The 6,000-nt window shown below is 57.1% G+C and overlaps 1 protein-coding gene across 1 annotated transcript in view; it reads left to right on the top strand.

Moving 5' to 3' along the window:
• Positions 1–2,381: 2,381 nt before the first annotated feature.
• SHANK2 (SH3 and multiple ankyrin repeat domains 2) overlaps positions 2,382–6,000 on the top strand; it is a 577,367-nt gene continuing 573,748 nt past the window's right edge. The window contains exon 1 of the mRNA XM_053561191.1: positions 2,382–2,536. The gene's annotated coding sequence lies outside the window, so the exon portion shown is untranslated. The remainder of the gene's footprint in view (positions 2,537–6,000) is intronic.

Genomic DNA, 6,000 nt, shown 5'->3' with positions numbered 1-6,000 from the left:
AAAACAAACAAAAAATGTGTATACAGCTTTTGGGCACCCTCTGTATTTGTGGGGGTATATTCTGATACATGTATGCAATGTGTAATGATCAAATCAGGGTGGTTAACATGCCCATCACCTCTACCCTGCATAATTTCTTCATGTTGGGATCATAAGAAGTCTTTAAAGACTTGCAGGGTGCTGCTTAATCTGAGGACAAGGCTGAACTGGATAGCTCTAAACAGACACAAAGAAACTGGGACATAAGCAGGAGACTATCCTTAAAATGCCAAATGTTGGGGCTCTCACAGAGCGCTCTTGTTGGGCAACAAACAGATCAGAGGGACTGGAGGGGGTGGCCCAAGGGGTGTCCACTTGGGTGAACAGGCTGGCAGAGGCCTGGGTCCTGAGGAAAATACAGCCATTTCTTGGAGACAGCAGAATGGCGTTGGCACTGCAACTTTCCGTGGGGATAGCAGAAATGTGTTCACAGCTGAATTCTGACCAGCTGGCTCCTTTGCTATCTGCAGTGATGGTTCTAGAAATCTGAGAATGAGCATTTGGGGGGCAGGAATCTGGCCAGAGGAGGAAAATATCTTGGGGATGGGTCTTTGAGCTGTGTTTGTAGGGCAAACATACTACTTTAACTTAGATGACAGGCTATCTTGGGGTAGGAGTACTGATGGAAGTTAAGGGAAGGTAGAGCCTCTTCCCCACTCTCTCAACTCAGATCTGGGCCGCCAGTGGCAAATGGGGGATGTTCAGCTGGCCTTCTTTCCTGCTCCCCTCAGCTTCCAAGGCAAAGAAATTGTGCTTGCAAGGTCCTGCCAGGGCTTCTCTCTTCCTGTTTTAGGGATCATTATTTGATGGTTTCCTTTATTCCTTCAGCAAATATTTTACCAAGTCTCATGCTCAAGGAAGCAGAGAAGAGAAAGAAGTTTGCATATGGCAGCTGCTCTCAAGGAGTTACAATATTTACTCCAGTGTGTGTCCTGAAATATTGAGGCCCCAAACACAACTTTTTTTTTTTTTTTAAACCTACCTGCTTTTAAAGATTTCTTTGAAATGTGGGACAATTATGCAAGCAGAAAGGTATCTAGAGCAAATATTTAACTTTGCCTTTGGTATGTTGAAGTCATCGGCCCATGCTGATCTCTCAGGCATGTCCTATAAGATGGACTTAAAAATCATACCTATGTATATGTGTGTATGTAGATTCTTCATGGTGGGGCACAGGTTGGTGTTTGCTTAATGTCTGGCTCCAGGGCTTTGCAAGCAGTTGTCCCACATCAAGGCTTGGACACTGGTGTTTACCCCTGCCCCCTCCTTCCACCCAGCCTTTTGGGACTGAAGATCCTGTTGGCAGGAAACAGCCTCACCTTCCAGAATATGGGAATACCCCGGGACACAGAGACTTCAGAGGCACACAGCTCTGAGGGTGGGATTACCAGTGAGTTTCCAGGGTCTTGAGAAAAGTGACTAGCCCATTGCTCACACATCAGATTGGGCAGGAGGCGATCGTGGAGCCACAGCTGGCAGCTGCGGGCCAGAGGCTGGGGACAAGCCCCTGTGGGTTTCCCCAAACCCAGCAATTCCCGAGTCCTGGATAATAATAGGATTCCTCGGCGTCTCCAGAGGGTGCATGTTCACCTCTAGGGCTCATCTGTGCAGTTGGCTTTTATTCTTCCCACCCTCCAATCTGCTTGGAGGGCAGTTGGCGGCAACACAGTTTTGCTCCAGGGGGAAGGCGCCCCGGAGGCCTGGGAAGCAGATGCCGGGGTGTTCCCCAGGTACAAAGTTTTCATTTGCTTTGCAAACGTTTTGATGTGCAGTTGGTCACTGCATTTCCGAATCCTATTAAAATACTCTGGGGTGGGAGCCAGCTGCGTTCGGGATAATCGTGCAGAATGAACAGGGCTTACCAAATTAAAGGACTTTCTAGTCCGCGGGGTTTCACCGGGTGGGGGGTGGGGAGAGCAACGCAGCCCGGGGCGGGGTGAGGCGGGGCGGGGAGGAGGCGGCCCTGGGCGCCCCGCGGTCTCCCCGGGTTGCTACAACAGACCCCACGCGCCGCGCAGGAGTCGTAGTCGCAGGCGGGATTGGGCTGGGGGCTGCGCACCAGGGCTGGGCACGGAGATCGCCGGCGAGCGGCCTGCGCGCGCCCCTTCCGCGGAGAGAAGACCCCTCCCCCACCCTCCCCAGTCCCTCCAGCGGCGCGGGGCGGGGCCGGCCCCTCCCCCTCCCCACACCTGAGCGGCTGCGGCGGCTCGCTGGCCCTGGCGGGGCTGGGCACCGCGCCGCTCGGGTTCCCGCGGCCCAGCCAGGTGCACGCGGACGTGGCGCTCCCCAGGGGCTCGGGCCCGCCCCCGACTCGCCCAGCCGCCCCCTGAGCCAGGTGAGGCGGCGGCCAGGGGCGCGAGGCGCTGCGGGTGCAGGGCGGAGACGGCTGGGGCACCCCGTGCGGCCCGGGAAGGACAGTAGGTGGCCCCCGGGCACCCAACCCTGCTCCTGGACAGCATTTTGGGTGCGATTGGATTCCAATAGCGCCAACTACCAGGTAAGCGCAGTCCCGGACCCATAGTCGATGGGGGTGGGGCGGGGTGAGGAGAGGGATCTGCAGGTCAGGGTGGGGGACGAGTGTCTGTAGACGACCTCTCCCTTCCCCCAGCGGTTTTTCTTCCTGGACAGAGGCAGGTTTAAAAAAATTTGGAAGCGGCGTGAGCATAGAGGGCGGAGCACTCACTTGTCCCCTGCGCCCATGGACCCTGGTCACCTTTAGCCCTCTGTCGTTTTCCCTGGACAGTGCTGGTGGACCAACCCCCTCCACTGCCGGGGTCTCCTTGTGCTGAGTTGCCGCCCTCCAGCCCCGGGAGTCCAGCCTGCGAGCCGGGCTGAAGAGCCAGCGCCGGGCCGCCAGGGGGCGCGCGGGGGGCGGGGACCCGCGCCGCTACGGTCGCAAGGTCCCCGGAGACCCGGCTGCGGCCACTCCGGCCCCGCACCCAGCGCCCCCATCCAGGCGCGCGCGGCTCGGCAGCTGTGTCTGGGAGGCCGGCGCCGACGTACCCGGTGCGAGCTCGGAGGTGGCGGGTCGGGCGCCCGGATCTCCGGGGGTTGTGCGGAGCCCCGGCCGGGTGCCCGACCCCTGCCCGCCGTACTATTAGTTGCGGTAGGGGGACCCGGCGGGCGCAGCCCTGCCACCACCGCCAGTGAATTATGCAGGAGGCTGGCACCGGCGCGCTCGAGTTGCTCAAGTTTCCCTGGCAACTTTCGCCCGGGCGTCCTTCCTCCCCGGCGACCGGGCTGCTCCGCCCGCGCGGCCGGTTGCCCAGGCGCCTCCCCCGGGCGGCTGGGGCGCTGGGCGCCAGGAGCTGGGAGCACTCGGATGGACTTGGAGCGCGCGTTCGCTGGCTGAGCTGGAGCCGCCCGACAGAGCGAGCAGGTGCGACCACCGCAGCAGCCTTCGCTGCCGGTATTTAGGAGTGCCGGGGTTCGGAGGGTTTGAGGGATTCGGTGACCCTCGGTGCTGGGGTTCGGAGGGTTTGAGGGACTGGGTGGACCTTGCAGCCTGGGTTCGAAGAGTGCAGGGACCGCGGTGGACCTCGCAGCCTGGGTTCGAAGGGTGCAGGGGCGGCCGTGGACGTCGCAGCCTCCGGGCGGGTCTGCTCAAGGACCCTCGGGCCGGAGGCAGCGAGAGGGGTTGGGCCGGCGGGCATGCGGGCGAGGTTCGCATTTCCAGGGGGTTTGGGGGCACCCAGAGGGGGGAAAAACTGGCGCTGGTTTGATGGGTTTTCGCGGCGGAGCTTTTAAAGGGACTCCGGGCGGCTGGATCTGAGAAGGCGCTTGGACCCTGCCTGGGGTAGGGGTGGGGTTCAGGCCGAAGTACGGGAGGACCTCGGGGGCTGGCAGCTGTTGGCTCGGTACTGGGGGTCCTCGGAGGCCATCCAAAAATAAAGCGGGTTCTGCGTGGAGTCAAGGTAGCAAATTGGATAGTTGCATGACCTCTTTTTCGTTTGAAACTCAAGTGTGAGCGTTAATGAGGCCAATCAACTAATTAAGTTAAGCTTCTGAAAGTAGAGAGGTAATTTCGGAAGTACCCCGTTGGGGGGTAGCGGTTTGCTCTGTACCTGGAATCTGACCTCTTGAGTTGGTCTTTGGACCAGGGTTCGGCGCCCCTGGGAATGCGGCGGCAGATTCTGCCTTGATCCAGGTCCTTAGCTGTCTGCCTTCGGAAATGATTAGGGACGACCTACTGCGCACTGGGCACCGAGCCTGGCACCCAGGGGCGTCGTGGGGTCCAGATCAGCCCCCAGAGGCAACTGCTTTTGGAGACCCGAGTTTCCCAACCACTTGTGGGTGCCTAGCGCAGCTCGGATACGGGTTGAGCCCTCGCTTGCCTGCCGGGGAGTGGAGGGAGGCCAGAGGGCGCCAAGCTCCTGCCTGGTGTTGAGTGTTAATTTAGGTAGACAGAAAGTAGACGCTGTAAGGGGGCGGGGTGGTAGGTGTGGGGTTTTACCCCGGAAGTCGCAGTGTCCTTAAAAAGAGGCCGAAGGGAGAACTTTGTCTTGGTGGGAATTTGCTGTTCTTATGGTGCTTGGATGTGAGAACTCCTGGGGAGCAATGTTCTAAAGGCAGCAGATTCCATTATTATGCTGAGGCATTTCTTGTTTTCCAAGTTGGAAGAATTGGGTGGGAAGCTTGGGGCTTCTTTGAACCCCTATGGAAGGAGGCCGGGATTCAAGTATCAAAGGAATTCTATGACTAAGGTCGTTTTGCCTGTAAAGGCAGTCCTGGTGGGCACAGTTGACTGTGCTTGGCTGCTTTTAGCAAAGTAAATCCGCCGTGGGGGGGGAGGGGTGTCTTTCTGCCTACATTCTCCAAGTCCAGGCGCTTTGCTTTAGAAAGCCCTGTGTATGTTGGGTAAGTTTGCTAGAGGTTTTCATTCATTCATTCATTTGATTCAGCAGGTGCTGAGGGTTGTGTGTAAGACCCTCTGCTGGAGTCTAAGGGCCCCCATGTGCTGGTGACTTGTCCAGGCCTGGGGGTGGAGGCTATCTAGGAGGTGGGACCTTGAGGGTCCCAGGTTGGATGTGAGGACTACTGCCCTTGGGAGCACAGGGGAGTCCCAGACAACACTGTGTTTTATATGTCATCAGGGATGAGGAAAAAGACAAGAAAAAGCATGAAATTAGGAAAACATGCCAGCAGTTGACCATACTCAGGAAAACACTCCTAACAATGGACTTTTATGGGACAATAGTTGTTTAGCAACATTTGTTTTATTTCCAATTATATAACGAGATCTGGTGTTCCTGGTGGCTCAGTTTGGGATTGGTTGTGCGGTCTTAAGGGTGAGCCTTCTACTCAAGATTCCTCCTGGGGGTGCAGCTGTTTGGATCCCAGCTCCTGATGTTGCCTTTGTCAGGAATTCCAGCCTCCTTCTTTGTCAACTTAAGGCTCAGGGAGGGAACATTTAGGATCTTCCTTCATCCAAATGACCTCCAGCAAATTTCCTGACCCTCTGTCTCCACAGATTGGCCTGTCTTTTTCATCATTAGAGCTCTTTGCCCTTTACTTTGGCCCTGGAGAATGAATTACTTGTTGAAAGGATGCGTACAGATTGAGTCAAGGGCTTTGATAACCTTTGTGACCTGGCCATGCACCTAACACGCCCACCCAAAATGAGAGGCCTGCCATTCTCTGACAGTCCAAGGTGATCTAGGGTATATTTGATTTTCTGTGTATGTTGCATAAAAATGAGTTTCATAGTCATTCGCTGGCCTGCTGCTGCCTGCCAGGCCTGGACCAGCTGCAGGTGGCTGCCCTGGGGAGTGTCCAGGCTAGTGGGGAGGAAGAGGAGTGATGGACAGTGTGCACGTTGCCACAGGGTTTGTGATAGACCTGTAGGGTACACAGCGGGCCCCCAACCGGAGGGTGGGTGAGGGTTGGAGCCAGAGGTATCAGACACCTGGAACAGGTCTGAGTGGCCTGACTGAACACCCCTGGGACTGAACATGGGCCCTT

This window comes from Nycticebus coucang, chromosome 14 (genome assembly GCF_027406575.1).
Source record: "Nycticebus coucang isolate mNycCou1 chromosome 14, mNycCou1.pri, whole genome shotgun sequence".
Lineage (NCBI taxonomy): Eukaryota > Metazoa > Chordata > Mammalia > Primates > Lorisidae > Nycticebus > Nycticebus coucang.
The sequence above is the reverse complement of the archived record's forward strand: the minus strand, read 5'-3'. Positions and strand labels throughout refer to the sequence as shown.